This window comes from Corvus moneduloides, chromosome 1, assembly GCF_009650955.1.
Source record: "Corvus moneduloides isolate bCorMon1 chromosome 1, bCorMon1.pri, whole genome shotgun sequence".
NCBI lineage: Eukaryota > Metazoa > Chordata > Aves > Passeriformes > Corvidae > Corvus > Corvus moneduloides.
Window position 1 is genome coordinate 119,504,968 of NC_045476.1, and position 23,018 is coordinate 119,527,985.

Consider the following 23,018-nt stretch of genomic DNA (forward strand, 5'->3'; position numbering starts at 1 on the left):
CCCCCTCCCCGCCCGCTCCTGGGGGCGCCGCGCCCACCTCCTCCCGCGGAGAGGCCCCGCCCCCCCCGGGAAAGGGGATGACATCATCCCTCTCCGCCCGCTCGCCCCGCAGCTCTCCCGGCCCGCCCGCCACTCCGGCACGGATGGGGGGGTCCCGCCCGCACCCCCCTGGCGGATCCGCGCCCTCGGGGGGCCCGGAGGGGGCTCCCGGCCCCGCCGCCCGGCCTCGCCCCTGCCCCACGCCCCACTACGTCATCCCTCCCACCGCCCCCTCTCCGCCGGTGCTGGCGGGGGAGCGTCCCCCGAGGGGAGCGCCGGGGCCGGGCAGCTGCTTCGCGGCAGCTTCAGCCTGCGAAGGGCGCCGGCGCACCATCGCGGCGCCGGCGCGGTGCGGCGGGCGCGGCTGCGCATCGCGGCGGGGCGGGCGCGGCGGGCGGGCGGCGGGGCAGCTCCTGCGCTGACACCTGCAGCATGTGCCAGGAGCTGCAGCGGCAGCGGCCGCCTCTGCCTCTGCGCGGCGCGGCCGCCCCGCTCCGGCGCCGTGCGCGGCGGCGGCGGAGCAGGAGCAACTCCCGCTCCTCCCGGCGCGTCCCTCCTCCTGCCTGGCATCGTGTGCCGGCGGCGGGTGCACGGTGACCTTACGGAGCGTGCATTACCTCACAGGTAAATATCAGCTGATCCGCCCCGGCGGCGGCGGCGGGAGCAGGCGGCGGCGGGAGCGCACGGAGCCTTCCCGAGGTAGCGATCCCGGCCGGGGCTGCGGGTGCGAGGTGCCGGGCGGGGGGCGCAGCCGCCTGTTGCCGTGTGCCTGTGCGGGGCGGGGGGCGCCGGGGGTTCCCCATCGGCGCCGTTGTCCGGGGGTGGGGGGCGGCCTCGGGAGGGTGGGCGAGGCGGGGGGCAGTCCCCCCTTGTCCCCCACCCTCCCGAGGCCGCCCCCGGTGGGGTCGCACGGCGCTCCCGCCTGTCCCCAGGCGCCGCTGAGGCTCTCCCGGCGTGCGAGTGTGCACAGGCATGCGGCACGGCAGGGCTCGCTCCCAGTCGCCCCCCCAGCCTCTCAGTGCAGCAGGTCCCGGGGTCCCTGGAGACCACCTGGGGACCCGGTGGGCTGTCCCTGCTCGCCCGCTGTCGCCTCTTGCAGCCAGCTGAGGTAAAAGTGACGAAAGGACGGCGCCCCGCAACGCAGCAGCGGCTGCTGTTACCTGTGCGTTCACCGGCTCGATGGCAAACTTTGGTGTTGGGCGGTGAAGATCTCGGTCATTGCAGCCAAACTGGCTTGTTCTACACATTCCGTGCTAGAGACCAGCTACCACCCATAGTGAAATACTGCTGGCGACCGCTGAGTCGGGTACTTACTCACTGGATCCGCTTCCAGCATGGGTGATGTTTTAGGTAGTACCTAAGTAGTACTTTAAACATGGGTGGGAAGCAGCGTTGTCTGGTAATCCTTGATAGTTACTGGTGACCCGCATGTTAAAAGGAGAGGTTCACCAAGTGATAAGCGGCATCACAAATTTGGTGCTAGTAGGCTTTCAATATATGGTGGTGTTTTCGAAGTTTTGTAACTTGCTGTTCAGTTCTGAACGCTGTAGCTCTGCTTCTCCCCTTGTTTTTTGGATGTAGAAATATTTCAATAATGGGGGTGAAGGCACGGATTCTGTGGTTTAACAGTGTCGTTAGCTATGGAGCTGTTTTCATAACTTCCACCTGGATACCAGCTTATGTCTCACACCTGTGAATGCCACACGACCAGCCTAATAAAATTATGGCAACTAGAGTAGCAAGTACTAGATTTTTAAGTCACCGCGGTTTCTGGTTGTCAAAGGGTAAGTGAGCATGAGATAAGAGCCAATGCCATATCTATTTTAGGTTCATGCCTTTATATTGCTCCTCAAAAGAGAATGATCCTACTGACACATTTTTGGGTTTCGCCCTCCTGTTGCAGTCAAGGTCCTGTATTTATTCAAAGTCTGTATTCATCGCAGTGAATGGTTTTGTGGTTTTATGTGGATTTTATTTTTTCTTTTTCACACGACACAGTTAAAACTCAAAGAACTGAATGCCTAAGAATAAATCTTGCCTTCCTATAGAAAAGCACACCTATAATACTGCCTCCTGGCTTGACCTCTCAGTGGGATGTAAGTGTAGTCAGAATGAGATGCTACCGTCTTGCAGTGGTGGTAGTAAATACAAAATTACATACGTGTGCACTCTGTGATCACAAGCAAGTGGATAGTTTATGCATGTAACACTCAGTATATGTGGCTCATTGATGGTATGCAGTCATTTGCATGAGCAGTTTTTGGTGTGTTACTGGTTGTGTGCACCACTGCCCAGGAAGGCTGAACTGTGCAGGATCAACCGTCAGAGATTCAGCTCTCTCTGCAAAGTAGCTCAGGACCCAATCCTGAAAACAAACCTGTGGCAGTGATCTCTGCTTTCTAGAGTAACCCGCCAATCCTGTGACTAAAAAACAGAAAAAAAGCACAAGGTACATTATGATAAACTGCTGGATACCAATCCCTTATAGTTTAGAGCAAGGTGAAGGATGAATTGTTTTATTTTGTTTGATTTTTTTGAAGGTTTAGTCCTTTATTAATTTTTTCCTTGATTTCTACAGTTGTGTGCTTGTCAGACTGTAGAATAGTTTGTCTCCTCATACACGTTTTTCCCAGTATAAATCCATTCAGAATTGCGTTTAACGGTCAGCACTGATCTAACTTCCATTCCAGGCAAATAATCAGATATAATTGCACTGAAATCAATGAATATATACAGACATGAAGCTGTGAGAAGAAAATGGGCCTGATGGTGTTTTATATTTGTATACCTGAAAGCCAAAAGTAGCTGTCGTAAACACAGCATGTCCTTTTGGAAGAAATAGTCAATGCCTACCTTAGAGTTGTCCAAAAAGTTTCTTGTGTTTCAGCAGCCCTGGGTTAGAAAAGTGGAAGCAGCAGTCTTAGAATGAGGATTGTTCCAGAGAAACTTTTTGTTCCAGTGACTAATCTCCTTAATTCCATGTTGTTAATTTTAGCGTGCACATATCGACACTATTAACTATTTGGCAAGGACTGCTTTCTCAAACAGGGTTCCTTGAGTGTGGCCAGGTATAATAGGGTTAATTCCAATGACTGTATTTTAAACTGCTGCTCTTTACATTAATTATATATATTCCTATCACTAGGCTTAACAGCAAAGTGTAAGTGGTATGGAATGTTACATTCCAATTAGTTTTGCACTGCAAATGCGGATTATAGTTGATGGCTAAGTCTGACATGTACTGCATGACTTGTCATGTTTTTCCTGGAGAGAGGGGAGTCTTGGGTCTGAGTCACCATGGAAGAACATGGAGCCCCGTAGGCATAAAACTGGTGCAGTGGAGTGATGAGTCAGATCTCTTATCTTTAAATTTGGTATTGTGTGGTATTCATGCATGGGATGCATCGCATTCATTGTGCACCTAGGCAAGTAACTAACAGGCAGAAAACTCACTTAATCAGACCTCTGACTCGCCTTTTCTTTGCAGAGTTGGTCCTGCAGCTGTGGAAATCAAAGGCTGCTGGTTAGGATCATGTAGGAAATCTCGGTGTATTAACCTGTGGAGCAAATCAGCTCTGCCAGGCTATACCCAGTCATTTCTTACATTGTTTCAAGTCCATTAGTAATATGACCTAATACTTAAATTTTCACTTTTTGTGTTTGAGACTTGAACCAGCTTTTTCAGACTTCTGAAACTGGATAAAGAATAGAGGAGTAAGAGCAGTGTTGCATCTTCATAGACCCCAGGATTTGTTAAGCTAAATGACTTTTCATAAGCATTGCTGTGGAATGACAGTATTGTTGTTAATGCTAAGCTAACGAAAATAATTGAAATTTCTTAGAAGTGGTAGCCTCAGAAATATGTTAAACAGCGAGAGTGGAGACTTGCCCACGCAGCTGTTTTCAGAAACAAAACAGAGCCTTACCTCAGAGGTGTCTTCACTTAGACACTTACTGTGAACTTCCTCAAATAGCAATCATTAATAACGCCACCTTCTCAAGCTAATGGAGCATGAAGGTTCCTTGATTTATAATCATTTGGGAGCAAATGCTTGAAATTCTGTCCACTTATACAAACAGCACAAGAATGACACTTTTGCTGAAAATTGGGGGGAGGCAGGGGGAGAATTATGTGTGGGACTGTAAGAATGGCCTAGAAGAGTGTAATGCAATGTCTCCCTCTCCAATGTCATTACAAAAGCTACTAGAGGGACTGTGTTTGGAAAAAACTACGTGAGGTTTCTATTTGAAAATTGTAGCAGAACATTATTGATCTGTGTATTTTTAATCTCCTCCTATGTAGCCAGTCACCATTTTGGATTGCCACAGATGTTAGCACTGGTTTTGGGGTAGGGGGTGTGTGTGTGTGTGTTCGTAGTCTTGCAAAAAAAAGCTTCTGTCTTCTCACATTGCCTTAAATTGGGAAACTGTTACAATGAAGACATATTGAAAACCATGCAGGAAAGACGTGCCAATTTAGGTCTAAATCTTAGTGATTCCAATTAAAGCGTAAATGCTTCATTTGTTTTTAAGTTAGATGCACCTATTGTAATCTTTAGATGTACAGCTGTCTATAGTGTTACCTGTGGAAAAGTCAGTGCAGGGATGGTTTAGCAGTCTCAGCAACTGAGATAAAATGCCAAGCCACTTGTAAGTACTTGGAAATTTCAGTGGTCTTTGTGTCCTGGTGTGGAGATCACCAAATCTGAGACTAATTGCCCTGACACTGTTCACTTCAGTAGAGCCAGGTTTTTGGCCTGCTGCTTAAGGCAGACAAGACTGAAATGTATGGGGCAAAATCTTTCCCTCTATTATGACATAAATCCAGTCTTTGGGTATTTTCTTCATCCCACTGAAGAGTGAAGAAGATCACAACTGTTTTACTTACCTATGGCATATCCATAACTGCTGCTAGGGAATATAATTGTTTCATGCAGTTCCTTTACTATAAAATGTGTGATGTCATCTCCTCTTGGAACCACTGTATTTATACTGATTGTGTGAGAAGCACCACTGACAGTACACGTGCCTGTGCATATGCCACAAGGACCCAGAGGGAAATCCTGAGCCGTACCTTTTATTGTACAGAGGCTGCATTTTTATAGGAATGCTCTTCTCTGTATAGGCAGAACAGCCTGTAAAGGGAAATACAGCAGTTTCTATAATTGTTCAAAAGAGATTACAACTTAACAGAATTCCATCCTATAACATACAAAGTACAAAAATAAAGGCTCTTTTCAGTTAAATCTTTCACCAGATTGATGTCAAGAAGCAATGCAATATCTCAAATGATTTGGTCTTTTTTAATCTTCTTAGCTGGAAGAGATGTCAGAAGAGCCATTCAAAATTGAAGTAGAAGGTACATGTAAAATTTCTTCATGTAGTGGTCTGGATGTCTGCTTATTTTGCTTAAGAAAGGCAGACTTTAGAAGCACACTTGATTTTCTTTCCTCTTGGTGCTGACAAGCTTTGCCTTGGCTTAGTTGTCTAAAGAGGTAACAGCAATTAAAATGTCATGTGATGGTGATGTCTATAAACTGTTCTGTGATGTGTCATAATGAAAGATTTTTCTGACCCGATTAAAATCAACAGGGGAAAGAATCTTTCAGCATTATCTCCAGCTTTTCAAAAGTTCAGCTGGAACTTCCTCCTGACCACTGAGTCCTGTGAGTGGAGCCTCATTTAACTGGTAAAACTCCTCATAGTGAAGTTTGACCATGCTGGTTTAAAGAAAAGCATGATATAATTTTGCCTTTGGGCCTTCCTGAGGAGCAGAGGAGCTGCTGGTTTAGTGCCAGAATTTGCTTGTCGTACTTACGGATGAATAGAGCCGCTGAACAGTGAGACCGCGTTGAACTGTTCATCTTGGATGGTGCAGGGAGGCGGAGCTGTGTTTGCATCCCACTTGACACCAGGGAGGATGGGTGAGCTGATTCTGTCCATGAGGAAGAGCCACATCGAGAGGTTCTAAAGCAGGCTCCTAGTGGCCAAGTCCACGCGTACCTGGAGGAAAAGAAAAGTAGAAGATAAAGCAACGTTTCCAGGCATGTTGTTATTGTCATTGAGAGATTAAAACCCCAAAGCAAACCATGACCCACCTCTGTCTTCACACAGTGCAAGTGTAAAAGTAAAGATCAGCTTTTAACAGAAATGTGAGAGGAGGCAGCATGCGCAAGATGATCTTCCTAGAAAGATTTGGGCTGAATTGAAGATCTGATGCTTGTAGTTCTGATCTTGACTCCTGGTTCCCGGGCAACTGGAGTTACTCACCAAGTGTGCACGCACATGGAAGGAGCTGCCTTTTGTAGGCCACTTGTCTATGCCCTTATGCCTCCCTGAATTGCCCTGTATAGTGGCTATTTACATCTATTGAGTCGTCTCACAATTGCCCTGTTGTACTTGATTGGTGCCAAAGTCAAAGTTAAATGATGGTTGGCCTGTGCTCAGCCACAGCAGCATTGTCCACTATAATCACCTCCACAAAGTGGGCTGGATCACAGTCTGAAGTACCAGTCAGCTCTCCTCTTTGCTTTCCTCTTTGAAATCTTCTTTGCTTTGGCATGTGTGCCAATGGTTGTGCTCCCGTGGTGTGCCACACAAACTCGAGTGTCGCTGGGAGGCTTTCGTCCCTGGAGAAAGGAGGGCTCTTGGCTGCCCACCAAAGCCCATCACGGCTTGACAGTTGCGCTTTAGTGAAATGGACCGACCAACTTCTCGGTGGGCAGAGCGCCAGCCCGGCAGATGGGCCTGAGTGTGGGCAGCCAGCAGAGCGCATACATATGTGTAGATGTAGATAATTGTATGTATGGGTATAATAAATAGGGATCTTTGCAATTTGAAAAAAGGTGCCGGAGCGAAAGGCTGAGTACCAAAGCAGTGAGCCTGGGGAGAGACTTCTTTTGGAGAGGGGGCACGTCAGAGTGCTCAGAGGAAGGATCTGTGCTTTCCTTGTTGCTCTCTGCTTGCAGTTTTGCAGATTATGTAATAAAGGAAGTTATTTAGTCTTTTGAATCCAGGCACTCTTCTAACTACAACTGGGAATGTGGAAAATGACACTTCACTGCAGTGAATTTCCTTACAAACCACTTGGAGCTTGCTACCAGCTCCGATTCTACCAGCAGTTACTAGTACAGCTTGAGATCAGTGGAAATTTGTGCATGCCATACTTTTTGTTTTGAATTGCATTTTAAAGTGTGAAATACTATAATGAGCAAGAGGTGTGTGGAAATCAGTTGTCAGTACAGAATGTACCAAACTTTCTTTGTGGGTCATAGCTTCCAAAATCTTTGTGTAGTTAGGCAAACTCCCTAGCTAAGCCCCTTCCATGGATGGCAGTCAGCAAACACATGCACGCAGGCCATATATTAATTGATAGTTAAATATGTATAATTCTTTTGAAGACGTTAACATTAGTTGCATCTCTGCAGAAAGGACATAGGGAAGCTAGGTGGCTTGAGCTTGTCTGCACATGGATTCAGTTGCAGAAGCCCATTTCCCTTGAGCCCATTTCCCTAATTTTATAGATCTGATGCTGGAGAATCACCTAGTCTTGCTGTCTCAGGGCACACAGGTTTCTTGCTTGAAGGTCCAGCTCTCACTAGGAGAGAGCACTTGTGGATTGCAGGATGAATAGAATCACATACCCAACTGGAAATTGCCGTGGGCTTCTCTTAAAATTCTGGAAGGCCTGTGGATGCAGTTTTTCTTGAGCTGGTAAGGGAAACCAAGGATCTGGGATTTTTGGCAAAATCCATAATGAGCTCTGGATACTCTCAGTATAAAAGTAGAGATTCAGCTTTATCTTTCTAGGATCCTTAAGTTAGATTAGCTGGAATTACTGGGATAAGAAAATTCTTTTCTCAAATCCTGGAAATAAATGACATTTGCCAGATCTAATGTAATCCCTTTATGCTTAACCTGAAGACATGGCAGCTGCCTGTGTGACTCCCAGATCAGGTACTGCTGATTTCTAAGTGCACACACTGCACAGAGAAATTTTGCAAGCCAGCACATAAAATGCACCGGCAGACCTAGGCAGTGTGTTTTGGCTTAAAGAATGGGACCAGGCTTTTGTTGGGGATTGACCTACCTGGCGAGGTGTCCAAAACGAGTGCGATGAAAGTGCTATTCTGAAAAGGGGAAATAATGAGGTACTTTCTTAGGGCGTGGATTTCAAAAAACAATTAAAACTCCTGCAGGTTTCAGAGGCAGGTATGTGCTCCTGTAATGGAAATGATAACACCATTCCTGGTCTGAGTATGATGTCTGACGTGTATATACACTTTCATTAACTTTTCACTCTTCTTTTTTTTTTTTAGTCTTCCAGATGTGTTTACCATGTGGCTCTGCTCATTTTTTCCCTTCTTAAATATTGACCAGAACAAGCAGTTTAATGGTGGTGTGCACTAGTTAATGGGAATTACAGAAATTTAAGTCCTCTGTGTTGGAATACTGCAAGTTTTGACTCATTTAATCCCTCTCTCCTTAGCCCACATCTACCATTTCCCTTTGTGCAGGCTAGTAGGAATACAGCCTTTAAGTCTCAAGGGGTTTTTATCAGTTTTCTTATCACTGGCATTCAGCTGCTTCTGGTGGGACTGTTAGAAAAACACAGGTGTAGTCCTTCAAAGGACTGGGAGAGGACAAAGGGATAGAAAAACAGGATGCAGGAGGAGGAGGAGGTGGGTTGTTAAAAGGGGAAAGTGGGATGGGGAAAAAATAGTGTGTGAAAGGAGAAAGAAAATGCAAAAGGAAAGGGTAGGAAAAAAAATAAAAAAAAGCCTGAAAACAGCAAAAAGAAAAGAAGGAAGGAGAGGAAAGGAGAAAAAAACCCAACCAGATCATCTGATATGAAGGACTCTACTGTGTTAATTAAAATTAGTACGTGGTCCAGCTAAGTTCCTTTTCACTTAACATGACAGAGCACGACTCATTTTCAAAGGCTTATTTGGCAAAGAGTCTCCTTTGACCTTACAGGACTACTTGCAGGAGGAATTCTCTTGAGAAGACCGGTGTTAGCAGTAGCAGGGTCAGTTTGCTGCATGTTTCAAGCCCACAGACAGGACACTGGAAGCCGAACTGCATCACACTGTGCCCTGTATAACCTTCTGCAGAGAAAGGTGATACAGACTGTAAATACTGCAATATTAGAGGGACTTCAAAAGCAGTCCCTGTTTCTCTAGACGGATGCAGAAGATTTTAAAGCAGTTAGTGTTTGTGAACACTGGATTGCTAAAAAGGCACTTAGCTAATTTTTCCTTCGTGACCCCTGTTTATCTAGTCATACCAAGACTGAAGTTATTATGGACAACTGCATGAAACTTTTTTGCACAGAAAAGGTACACAATAGGTATTATACAAGGTAGTAACTTAAAATGCAGCTACTTAGTTCATTTCTCTTCACTAAACATTACCAGTCATCCTGCTTAAGCAGAAGAATGGGTAGAATATTTTCATGTTTTGGTGAAAGGTATATTTAATTTGTCCCACTGTAGTGTTCTTCTGTATTTCCATAGGGAATGCTACCTTTCTGATACCCTGGGAGCCCCATATTATCACTGCTATTTGCGTTTACACCTAAGTGTTATGTATTTTAGTTCTAAAAACAAGCTGGCAGAAAGATCATTATTCCTGCACAATTTGTGAGGTTTTTTTTTTCTTTCAACATATGAAAGCACATAGTAGGGCTTATAAAACTCTCTTGATTCGTTGTAGGCAATCAGACTCTTGATGGTGCACTTGACTATCAGAACAAATGACTTCTTTACCGTAAGCGCCGTTCCAAATAATGGATGTAATGTTAGTGGGCTTAGTGAAGCAGTGGGTTATATTGCAGTGACTGCAAAGCATGGAAACCTACTGTGTCTTTCTGTCATAAAAAGGCCCTGCCTGTGCTGTAGATCCTGTGAAGAATTTTAGAGATACTTGAAAGGATAAAACACTGTATAAATTCCTAAAGTTCAAAGAGAAAATACCACTCAGGATAAAAAAGGGAGCTTAGCCCAGCTGCAGCTTAACCATATATGACAGATCTAGTGCTAAGTCCTGCGCCATCAATGCAAATGCTTCTGGAGTTCACCAAGTAGCCAAATGGAAGGACTAGAAGAAAGGCTTTGAGGATACTGACCTGGGGAGAGGGGCAGAAAGAAAAGGCACGTGCTTCCCAATAAATGACTCTTATTCTCTGGACAGGGTGTGAACAGGGAAGGTTTAAGACATGCACAGTTAGATTTGTGTTGCATTTCCTGTGAAAATTACTTTTAAAGGCATTAATAATCATTTGTCTGTATTTCTGTGCAAGTATTATGCCATAAATAAAATTGGCAACCATGAAAGTTGGGCATCCTGTTAGAATAACACAGGGATAGGTTACACCAGGCCTAAACAATGCTTTTGAGTGCTGAGAGTTAAAAAAATCATTGGCTGTGCCCTCCTTTGGTTGCTGTATAATGACATGAACATTGGATCAAAGCTGATCACGTTTAGGCCATGAGGGTAATAAAAAATGCAATAAAAAGGCTGGTTTAGAGGTCACACTACTTCTAGATACTTCTCTTTGACCTTCAATTGCCTCTATACGTGTCCTGGACCCGCTCGTTTTCTTGTCTTGCCGGCTCCACACAGAAACATCTCATAGTACAGTCATGCCTCACGCTGGCCTCCCTCCTTCCCTCTGCACCACAGAGCTGCTCTTGTTCTCTACAAGCCCAAGGATCCTTTCCTGTTCTGCCAGTGGCACCTGGATTTAAGCTGCTCTGTCTTAACCACTGCTGCACATTGACTGTGGATGGCCTACAAACATGCAAATCACCTCAGTAATTAATTGCACTGGTTGTGACACAGAATGACACAAACCCTGGTGGCTTTGGCAGGTTGCTGTCGCCATAGATGTGCAGGGACAGCTTGTATGAATGTCCGAGGAAAGGAATGACACAACAGCATTTTAGCAGCTGTGCTGGTACCAGATGCTGTTTCAGAATTTTTACCCAGTGCTCACAGTTATGTTTCAAGTAGTGAGAACCTTTGGAAGGTAGGAAGTGATGTTGTATCTGGAAGACCTTAATGTTAAATAAAATGAAATGCACATACAGTGCTAAGTGCAGTCCTGGGAAAGTAGGTGTGAGGTTGTAGTCCCTGCTGTGAGATGAGCATGTTTGTTACAGGCCATATTGTGGCTTTTTGGCCCTTGCTGGTGACTGCAGGAGTAGAAATGGTTCATAGTGCTTTTGCTTATTTGTAGGAAAAGGAAGAAAGATGGAGCTGCGTCTCTGTTCCGAAGCTAAAGTATAGGCTAAAGGTATTCTTTTTTCCCATGGATTTGGGGTTTTTTTAGGAGACTGCAGCAGTGTATTCTAAGCAGTCACAGGAGCTTTAATGACAGCTGTTTTGCTTGAAAGCCTGTATCTCTCAGTGTCTGTAACATGGTTTGATGTAATCCTTTGGATTTCCTCATGTTTAAAAAAGCTGCAGTCTTCTTTGCCTACCAAAACACATTTAACAGTTGAAATTTTAGCAGTGAATATTTCTAAAACCTGCCATTTTGCACATACTGTGTTTGATGATCCTACTGTTTATGTATTTTAATACATCTCTCACCTTAATCTGAACATCCAATTATGGACATGGCTGAAGAAAATAGGGGAGTTTGGAAGAAAAAGAAACAGAGATAAAATAATACTAGCAGAAACCTTAGTCGTCTCATGTGTCTATGCCATTTGCTGCTCACAACCAAGGAAAAAGATTTAAAAACAAAGTTGTCTTTCAGAGCAGACCTTATGCCTATGAGTCAATGTCATCTTACTACTCAGGTGTTGAGAAGGTTTGTCCTTGAAACCCAGATTTCCTTTTCATACACTGACATGCGTTTTGCAAGCCCTTGAAATTACACAATGGAAGGAGAGCTCAAAACTGCTGCCAGAGCTACAAATGGTCACGGTTATCCCATGAACCTTTGATTCCATGAGCTCTGGTGCTGCAGATGGGAACCATGGCGCTGCACTCAGAATGCAGAGGAGGGTGGGGATATACTGATCTGACTTCAGCACTCCTGAGCTGCGTATTCAGAAACCAGCCAGGGCACTTGAATTAACTGCTGCTTTTTCCAGGGGATTCTCTATGGCCTCTGCTTAACAGAGAGAAAAAGCAGTGTTTTCCCATTGGCATTACAATTTACATCCCAATTTGTTGAAACCAACATGCCAAGCTACAAAGAAACTTGTTTCATCAGATCTAGCTATCTGATATTATCAGCATCTAGCTGGATGGCTCTCAAGGGGCTTTGGGAGGAGGGGGAAAGGGTGTTTGGGTTTTCATGGTGGTATTTTTCCTTTCCTTGCTTTTCTTTGTTTTAACTTCTTTGTACTGAAAAGACAGCAAAACTTGCATGTTGTTGTAGTTAGCTCTTCATGCATCTATTTCCATTTAAGGGGTGCAAGATACTGGGCCAATCTACATTTTTCTAATGGTCTTCAAACAAAGTAATCAAAACCAATGTGTTGCTTTGTTTGCAAAACCCAAACCAAAAGGTTATCACTTCCTTGTCTCTGACAGCCTCACAGCAGTGGAACTTCCTGGGCCTCTTGCTTGGCTTGGGTGATTGGCTAAGTCCGAAGAATCCCTTGTTGACAAGGGGTTAAAAATTCATTAAGAATGTATTTGCTCTTTATGCTTTACTTCAAATTGTATTATACTTGTATTTGGAAAGAGCACATCAGTGATTGGAACATAATTTAGGAAAAGTTATTAAATGGTGTTAAAGTGTTTAAATTGAAGCTCCAGCATACACTCGCACACAGTCCTTGAATTATCAAAACATTTGTTAGTGTTTGTTATGTGAGCAGTGTGGCTGGAAGCTCAGACCTTGAAAAGGCCTTTACTATTTTTTTCACGGCTTATTTTTCACAGTTTATTCCTTTTGTTTCCTTTTATTTTTGTTTTTAAAGAAGACGATCCTCCCCTACCTTGCAAGAGCAGAGTGTTTGATGTGACTTTGTTTTGGAAAATGGTAACACCCCCTTGCATACTATTCATGAATTGTCAATGTCATTAGATATTATGGTGTTTAGCTGGATTTTGAAATACAAGGTTCTGCTCTGTGTTGTCCATGCATCTGTATTAACTGTCTTCATAACTGTTGTGGTTTTTTACTTGGCAAGTATTCCTATCAGAAACTCCCACAGCAGTTCCTTCTAAAACTTCAGCATTTGTAACTGCACTGTTACCACTGGGTTTTTTAATATTCTATTTTTAAATGTCCCTTTTAAAAAGAAAATACGTGGAACAGTTATCAAGAAATGTTGCAAAAAAACTACCCTAGCTCCTAAGCCTTTTAAGCAAAATACAAAGCAGTACAGCTAATCTGTGCCTTCTCACACAAAAGGAGAGTGCAACACACAATCTAGGCAGTAGATCCTTAGCTCCAGAAATTCATACAGCTCTAGTAAAGTCACTCTTGAGGGAATCTGCTCTGACTGTTCGCTCTGTGTTTCCTGTGAAGCATCTAGTGCGTACACTGGGGCAGGATCAAACTACACCTGCACCAGAGAAGGGAAACAAGTGCCTGAATATATATAAACATGCAAAGGTGAGGTGACAGGATTTCTTAGCATACTGGGGAGAGTTGGTGAGGGAGGAGCCAGTGGTAATGCAAAAAAAAAAAAAAAAAAAAAAAGAGTGAGAAATGAACAACAGGCTTTTTGGAATTTGTAGAGTGGATCACAAAAACACAACAGCAACGAGTAGGTCAAAGTCCTAAGAACATGGATTGCAAGTCCCTTTCAAATGGTGTAGAGTCCATGCCTGCGTTAATCCCAGAGAGATTTGTTGCAGTAGAGGGGGATATTTTGAACACCAAGAATTGTTCTCTTCTTCTCAGTGACCTGACTGAGGATGAACACCTTTTCCATTTGTAACTGGAGTATGTTAAGTCAGCCCGTAAATCAGACAGTGTCTCACTGTGGGGCTTCAGGTTCCAAAGAGGTGGTTCATCCATTGTTTTATTTACAGTCATATAAACTTGTCTTCCATAGTGTTTACTATTGCATTCCCAGATAACACTGGTCACTGCTAAAAGTAATGATTTGGTTTCATCAGGTTTAAGTGTATTTAATAACATTGTCAAATAACAAATCTTTCTATTTCTGTCAGTTCACCTGCTTTTTAACCTTTTCCTACTATAACAAGTAGGAAAAAATGGTACTATGAAAACTTGGGAGCTGATATTAGAGCTGACTTTCTGTGGGAATTTCTGTGTGCAATCCCAGGTGGTTTAGCATGACTGAGCTGCCAAGTTAGCCTCTGGGTGCAGAGGGAAGGCTTCAAGGCCGAATGATAAGAAGCTATGTCCTTCCATGTTTTGTACACTTATTTCCTCTTTTATTTTCCTATCTGAGCACTTCAGATGATCAAAAATAAGTGGCAAACATTTTTTCTTGTTTATTTTTAGTAGTCTTGGACTGACAAGACAAGAAATCTTAGACCAAAGGACAGTATTTTTCAGAAGGCTGCAAATGTCTGAAAGTAGAGACGCAGAATATATTTACCTCAGCCATGATTTTACTGCCATAATAAGATTTTTTTAGCTTTGCTGCATACACCAGGACTTCAAGATTATGTTAGCTTATGCTGAGCTAAATCCAGATACAGGATTTGGTTGTAAAATGTACAAGGAGAGGTTTGTGTCTGCAAAAAGTCTCCACAATCCCCTTTCCATGAGAGGATATTAGCGGGGTTGAAAGGAATCCATTGCGCAGTGCTTCCATGCAATCCCAACTGAATTAATTGTGACCTTGCTTTTCACACCCCCCCGCAAGGCTCCAGGGAGCCAGGGGGTAACTTCACTGGGCTTCTTCCAGATGGCAGTGTTCTTTCCCTGCGGGTATTTTGGTGTTGCTGAAGCTTGTGTTGACCAGAAGTCAACACAAGCACGTGTCAGTAAGTGATGCTCTCATCTGCTTTGTGCCTCTCTGCGCGATGCTCTCCATGTGCAGAGACTGTAGGAGAGGCACCTCCTGAGCCTGGACATCGCCTGTAGGAGAAGCATCTCCTGAGCCTGCACAGCCCATACCAAAGGTCACCCACCCATACACTGCGTGCTCCTGAGCAAACCCTTGTGCTCCCCCTCAGTAGGAGCATCCACAATGGCTGGAGCTTAACTACTATCATTTGGTGATTCATTTGCAGTGCTTATTTTCTAAAAATTGCATAGCCTGTTCTCAAAAGCGAGGCGAAGAAAAAAGCAGCTGTTATGAAAAGAGAGGAAGAAAAACTCACACATACAAAACACAGAGCTTTAAAAGAACCAAGCCCACATTGTTATGGGAGGGGCAAAACCCCCTAAATTTGCCACGTTTTATCTTTGAAAAAGATCAGAAATAGATTTTTGAGGTACTATTCATATTTTAGACATTTAACAGCGATACCGGTGAGTGTAATAACATCCAGATTTAAAATCAGTTCTGACTTAACATTGCTTACTTTTGTGGGTTTTCACAGAGAATAAACCAGGAAGGTTTTCCCTCTTGTAAAAAGATGTGATTTAATATTCAGTACTAGTGAATTTTAGACATGTGATACTGAAATAAACCACTACTTTTTAAGTGGTCTAAGAAGCATCTGAACAGACCAGTCCAAATTTTATTCTGTTCTATCACTGAATACAAAGAGAAACTTCATTGTGCCTCTCTTTATTCTAGTACAGCTTATACAGAATTTGATTAAAAAAGCAGAAAATTGACATGACTGAAAAAGAAAAAGTTAATCTTCAGTGCTATGGAATGTTTCGCAAAAAGCTTTCGCTTTCTGCATAAACGATTGACAAAAGACTGTAGCCAAACCCAAAACTTCCCATTCAGATATTTTAAAAGGTTTCATTTAAAAATTCATGATCAAAAGATTTTAATTCATTGTTTTCTTTACCTCAGTCTGAACTTACTTTTTTTCCTTCCTGAGCTACTGCAGCACTTCATCCTTTCTCTCCTGTCTCCTACTGTGTCAGGTTTCCCAGGCTGAAGATATTTTTTCTTGGCATGTCATCACTATGCAGCTTCTGTGCCCAGTGGGGAGGTTGTATTTTGCTGTCCAAAAGCAGCTTCATAGTCCAGTCTAAGACACCAAAATTAGAAATCCACTGAACTCCTCCAGCAGCCCAGAGAGACACAGCTTATCCCAAAACAAAAACACTCAGTCTGTTTTGAAAGTGATGCATTTTCTCTGCATGAATTAAACTTGGCTTTTAATGAAGTACTTCATTTGATTTTGCTGATGGAAGATTTCAGTTTTCAGCTCAAGTTAAAGCACTTCTGTGCTAAAATTCCTGCTGTTTGGTTTTGTTCTCCTGATCAAGTCTCTTCCAAGACTCTCTTAGTCTTTGTTTGCATGGGTTGTAACTGGGAAATACCCTTGTTATGAAGGCTTCTCTTCTTCTGAGATGCATTCCCTGTTCTTACAAGCAGGGAACTATGGAACCAGTATTCTTTCTCAAAGTGGAAGAAACATGTCAAGGTCAGATGATAAATTTCCTTGCAGACTAATACACAGATTTATGTTGAAGGCCCTGACCAACTTGAAGCCCAGTGAAACAAAAATTCCTGCCTCTGTGTGTGTGTATTTAAGGAATAAGCCACAGATGAGTCATGAATGCAGCATTACTAATGACCCTACCCACACCACAGCTGCTGAACCTTTCTGCAAGGCAGGATGAGCTGCAGACCTTCCCCAGATGCCAAGAACACCTCATCAGTACTCTCTGGGTCTGATGGTCTCTGACAGGCTTTCAAGCCTGGCCCCCACCTTCTAGCTGAAGAGACTGTGTAGAATCCCAGAAAAAAAATCTGTTCCCTGCCCCGTGCATGATGTGACCCACCCACATCCCTTCCATGGCCTCACCTCCTGGGTGATGAAATCTCCCAATCCTCCAGTAATTCTTGCAGCACTGAATTTACCTTTAAGTCGTGAAGCTGCAACAGAGAATTGCTGAATGAGTGAGTGAATGCATGCAAGTACATGTAAACAGGAGAGAATGTGGTCATTTGTGCCATCTTAATATTCTCCCTGTATGTCTATTAGCATTTTCTTTGATGGACTGGCTTTCCTTTGACATACTTTTTAAAATGACCTTTGTAAAGGCATTTCATGAAAGTAAGGTAGGAATAGTTCAATGTTGTTTTAGAATAGGCTAAAATCCTTTTGTGGTTCTTCTCATTAAACAAGCAATTTTTCTTCCAGGGCAACACAGAATGTAAGTTGAAAGTAGGATGAGAGCAATTAAGATCCAAGAAGGGGTGTGTATAAAGCTAGGATTAAAGAAAGCTGAGAAGCAAAATTTCAGCTGAAGAAGAAAAGACTGATAAATACATTGAAAGCTTTTGATGGCTGCAAAGTATATAGAAGGGGCACCTCATTTAATTTTGGCTTTTGTTATAACTGTCAGTTTACTGCAACTGAAGGTTTTGATTTCATTCTGAAGAACATTTTGGGGAATGGTGTTTCTTCTGCCCCCAAATGTGATCGGCAAAATAAATTTGAAAGATTTGCCACATGCATGTGGTTTCTCTCTGTTTTCACTAAATCTAGATTTAATAGATTTTTCTTTTTTAAATGAGATCTATCATTCTTTTTTCTCCTTTCTGTTTTGCTTTTCTGGGTGGCTACTGTTGTGTCTCATTTTGGGCCATTGCAGGCCCTTTTATTAAAAACAAGCCATTTTCATAAGAATCTTGCGACTTCCCATTTGGAAACCTGTACATGGGTGCTGCTGCCTTTTTAAGCCCTGTGCTGTCTCATGGTGGTGCCAGGAGAAGAGCTTGCTGTTTGATTGCTCCCAGTCTCCCACTGCTAGAAGCACCTCTCTCTCTATCCTCACCCCTTTCTGAATGGGAGGTACCTGAATATTTCAGAGAGTTGCTTCTCAGTGGTTCTTCAGATGCTTGACCTGGCAGGTGCTTCTTGGAGCTGCTCAATCTGCTACTGCATACTTGGAAAAGTGGTTTTTGGTTTTTTTGATGAAACTCACTTGTTTGGGTAAGATGGTGCTTCCTTGCCTTGCTGCCATCTAAGTAAGTCAGTTTCTCTGAGAATTTTAGTGGTGAATGGAGAGTATGAACTCAGAAACTTCGGGCTTTAGCCTCTTGCTGGCTTTTCCACAAGGGAGATGGAGTTCTAAAGCCTGTTGCAACTCTACCAACCTTCAGAATAGTGGCGCTTTTTGAGCCAGTACTGTGATTTCAGGGTGATTTGTGTTGATACTCTCCATTTTATTTTGAAAATAAAATTATTATTAAAAACTTTTTTTTTTTTTAATCTGGAATTAGATCAGGCACCTAACAAGCTCATCTGAAACATTTCAGTACTGCTATACCATGGACCTATTTGATGTCTAGGGCTTAATAAAATAATTTTTACCACTTAGGGGTAGGAGTTTGGATTAGAGTGGCCTATGCAGTATCCCTTAGTCTGAATTAATTGATTGTAAAAAGTGCAAGGCAAGTGCCCAAATCTATGTTATGAGCAAAGATAATGGATTATCAGTTGGGGTGCTGGAGATAGAAGCCAATTTACATCAGCATGTGCTTATTAGTGTTTTTTGTACTTTTGTTGAAAATTATTGTGTGATATTATTCCTTTCTCTTCTAACTTGTGTATCGTAAAATGGGAATCAGTTGGTTTTCAAGCAGCATTGGTTGTTCGCTGAGCATCCAAAATCAAAAAGTAATAATCGTATTTTAGAGAGCAAGTGAAAAATCACTGCTAGCTCTTCCTTGTGAGTTATGTTGTGAATGGGATGGTTTGCATTGCAGAGTTATGATGTATGTTTGAAAGTTTTGTTCAAGAAAGAAAAGCTGAAAACAAGTCCAGTCAGCTGATGTGCTGGGTTTCATTCTGCCTTTATCTTTTGCTCCCACAGCAAGAGGAAGTACTTCTAATTGATCATGTCCTTCAATGTTTCACAAAATATAAAGCTGCTGTGACTTCCAGACTTTGCTGAGGATGGATTTGGAGTCAAGGAACAAGAAGAGCTGCCATGCATGGTGGGAGTAGTGTGGAAGAGTTTAGTGCAAACTTGACCCGTATCATTACCAATCTATCAGTATTCACAAACATGAATTTAAAATATAGCAGATACATTGACAGGTATCCTAGTAGAAGCTTTCAATTTTCAAAAAAGTTTTTTTTAATTCCCTTTGGAAATACTTTTAAGGATTGATACTATCACTGTCCTTTCAGCTATAATTACTTACAATAATTAGAGCTGTGGACACATATATTCAAGAATAGATGTGAGTAGGACAAGCAATCTATGGCAGCAATAACTTTATGCAAAGAGCTGTGCTATCCTACACAGTGGCGTTTCTTTCTGTAGGCAGTTCAGTGCATGTCTATCCTCACTGGCTTAAATCCTGGAATAAACACCTTGATCTTCTTTTTGGGCAGATAAAGTGGACCTGAGAAATGTTTTTTCTGAGACCTTTCAGATGAAAATCTAATACCCAAATTGTTTCTGCTGCGCTTCAGTAGAGGTGCTTGCAACTGGATTGCTATTGATTGCTTTTTGAATGTGATTCTGCGTTTTAAAAAGTTGCAAGAGAAAAATGACAGTGATAGATGTGTACCTTAATATCCATCTGTCAGGTGTGAAGGAAACTGCAGTTCATCAATGGCCTGTTAATGGCAGAAAAGCCAATGACTGTTCACAACCTGAAGGCTCTGATCCTACAACCACTTGAGAGTTGTGTGTCCTTATTAATGTAAGGAACTGCACTGAACATCTGGGATTACTCACATCGATAAAACAACGTGCATCTGAGTGATCCTGGAATCAGTACCTTGGAAGCTGTTCATGTAGGAAAAAGCTATGATCAGATAATCGGTGTCAGAAATCTAAGTATAAGAAGGGTATCAGTGCTTCTGACATTTGAGTTTCCCTGTGCTTTCCAGCTCACAGTAGCAAAATATGCAAGGTTAATAATGTAGAAGTAATACACTTTGTGGTGTTAATCACTAGAACTTGCTTTGTCACTTTTGTGACAGCTCATGTCTGAAGGCTGTCTGAGGTCAGTGGGTTATGCCAGTGAGGTCAGACTGAGGTTTCGCTTGTTTTCACCCATTCTGTGCTGCTTATTTGCTTTGTGCAGGCCTGATTTTTTTTAAAGAAATATTGTTGATACATGTGACATTTCCTTATCTTCTTTAGTGTGATAATGACATCAGACAGTGCTAGGAAATCAGCTGAGGCATCTTCAGGTCCTGCTATGGCAAAGGAATTAAAGGAGTATTTGGATCTCATAGGGATATTGTGGTCACAGATCCCCTTCCTTCCCAGGTTCTTTAAGTGACTCACTCTAAAACACTCATTTGCAACAGGTACTCACCATGTTGCACATGTAAAATTGTCCTGGTGTGCTTGGGTATACAGCAGAGGTCCAGAGTTCACCTGAAGGTGGGCCTTTAAGGACTGCAGCAGCTGGTGTGAGAGCTCTCATGATCACACTTCCTCATCCTCACCCTCCTTTTCACCCATCTTCCCCTCATTTACCCTTCAGAACCACCCTGTGGATTTGGTCACCAGCCCAGCATCCCAGGGTCCTGGTTCCTGTGCTGGAGGAAAACACAAACACTCTCTTCAACAGTTAGTGCCAGTCAGCCATAATTTTCCTTCTGAGATCAAAGTTACTCTGAGTGTTCAGCAGCACTTGGGGTGATAGGACATCAAGAAATGTGTTTTGGTTTTTTTCAGTTTGTGCCTTTCCAGATTTTTCCCTTTTGTTTTGCTTCCTGTCTTCCTTTATTTTAGCTTTACCCCTTCTTCAGTCACAGTAGTTAAAAAGAGAAAAAACACAAAATACTTGAAGGCAAGTATTTTGAAAAGGGGAAAAAAATAGGAACAATTCATACAGCTTTCACTGAAAATAAAAGTATTTTCAGACAGTAATGTTTATAGTTTTGTTGACTGTGCTATGCACATGTTAGAAATGGTCCTTCAACTGACTGTCTCCTAAGACATGTAGTTGCATCAAACTTCAATTCTCTAGTCCATGACTTTTTGTTCTAATTAGATGAAGGAACCCAACTGACTCTGGCCAGTGCCCTAAGTGAGAAATGATTGTCTTCTGGGACTGGAGGTGTTTGCTTCATAAATCTAGACTGCTCTTCGCATTGCAGTGGATTTCCACCAAAGTCTTACGTGGGTAAATATCTTTGGTGTACTACTGATTTTTTGTGTTATTTCAATTTTCCTGTGCTACTGTAAGAATGCAAGAAGGAAAAGACTGGTTTTTAGTTACTTTATGCTGGTATGTGTTTTCCTGTGATAAAGAAAACCAGAATTTTATACTTTAGACCATATTGCATCCACAGTATTATCTCTGTGTCATCTAGTACCAAACCTGACTATCATTTTCTGACCATGAAGTTGTTTAAACAGTGACATGCAGGCATAGCCACTCATGTTGATTGGAAAATAATATTCCAGACAGCTTAGACTCTTTGGGAAGAGACTGCAAAGGCAAAGTAACCTGCCAGCAAAGGAAAGAGATTGTTTCCAATGTGCAGTAAGTAGCACTTGTTGCTCCTCTTCTCCTGTTAAGCTACTTTCCATCAAGACAACGTGTGATAGACCATCCTCAGCCTGCTCCAGTGACAGGGTTTTTGAAGAAGCGTGGAGGTTGGTTGGTTGCTTTTTTTTTAATGAGCCTTTTTTTTTTCCAAAAATGGTCAAATGCAAGATCTAAAAATATTTGAATATATTCTCCTACTCTTCCTAATTCCTTAACGGTTTGTGGAAAATTACTGTCTTTGTTCTCTGATACATTGTTTGCAAATTTGTAGTTGGACATAATTATTTAAAAAGCAGAATAGGCACCACAGTAAGTTTCACTTTCTGTGATCCTTGACAAAGAGTGCTTTACAGTACCCTTAGTCTCGCTTTTTACAAAAATTAAGGCACATCATGTTCAGATTCATCCAAGATACCGTCCTATATATAGTTTATACTGTTACTTTCCCCCTCTTTTGATTTGCAGACTACTGCTGCAGTGGTGAATGTTTAACCCCCAGTCTGTGCTCTGAGGAGCATGTCACTGTCACGGCACAGCTCTTGTAATGGCTCAATGTCACATAGTGGCAACAAAGCATGTGGGTCAAACAGCTTGGCCTGGAAAGATTAGTTCAAATAACATTTGTCTGTCTACAGTACTTGAGAAAAATATTGGAAAACAAAAGAATCAAACAAAAAGCCTGTGTTTCATTCTTTCTCTCAGCTTCTATCAGGGAATACCGAACTCGTACTCAACAGATCAAATGTTTGTCTTAAATATGCCTTCAAATAGAGAATTAATTGAACTCAAGTAAAACATGGTGTGACCCGAGACCAAAAATTCTTACCTCTGGTTACATGTAAAACCCTGAGTTCATAAAGTAGCTCCAATAGCTTTTATCTAAGGACATTCTGGCCCAGCAAAATGAGCGTGCAATAATGAAACTGACATTGCTTTTGTTGTTTGGGGGATAGGGGGTGGTAAGTAAAGCATGCTATATGAAGTCTCTGTAGGATTTAGGCAGATAGTCTAATAATGTGTATTTATGGTTTATGGTCTATGAAGAATTGGATCCTCCAGCCATTACCAACAAGTACCCTGTGAGAGCTACCAGGTTGCATTACCATCTGTGTATGCAAACTCCAGTTTCTATACAAGCCACCACTGCACTTGTATGATTCATAGCTGTTAGAAAGGAAGACTTATTAGTCACCTACTTCATTCCCCTTCCTGTATGGAATTATTCTTTATTGTGCTGTACATTTGCTACTTTTTTGTCAGTCTAATTTTAAATTATCAAAGTAATGGAGCTCCCACTGCTTCCCTCAGGAAAATGTTCCAGAGCATTAACAGATCTGCTGTTAAGAAGGACACTAATTTCCTGATATTATTTTTCTTTTATTAACTTAATTTCATTGCTGTAACTACTGCCTTCTGTGCATTTTCCCA

The 23,018-nt window shown here is 42.5% G+C and overlaps 1 protein-coding gene across 2 annotated transcripts in view; it reads left to right on the top strand.

Moving 5' to 3' along the window:
• The first annotated feature begins 507 nt into the window (after positions 1-507).
• DTNA (dystrobrevin alpha) overlaps positions 508-23,018 on the top strand; it is a 231,298-nt gene continuing 208,787 nt past the window's right edge. For both annotated transcript variants that reach the window (XM_032124631.1, XM_032124641.1), the window contains exon 1: positions 508-663. The gene's annotated coding sequence lies outside the window, so the exon portion shown is untranslated. The remainder of the gene's footprint in view (positions 664-23,018) is intronic.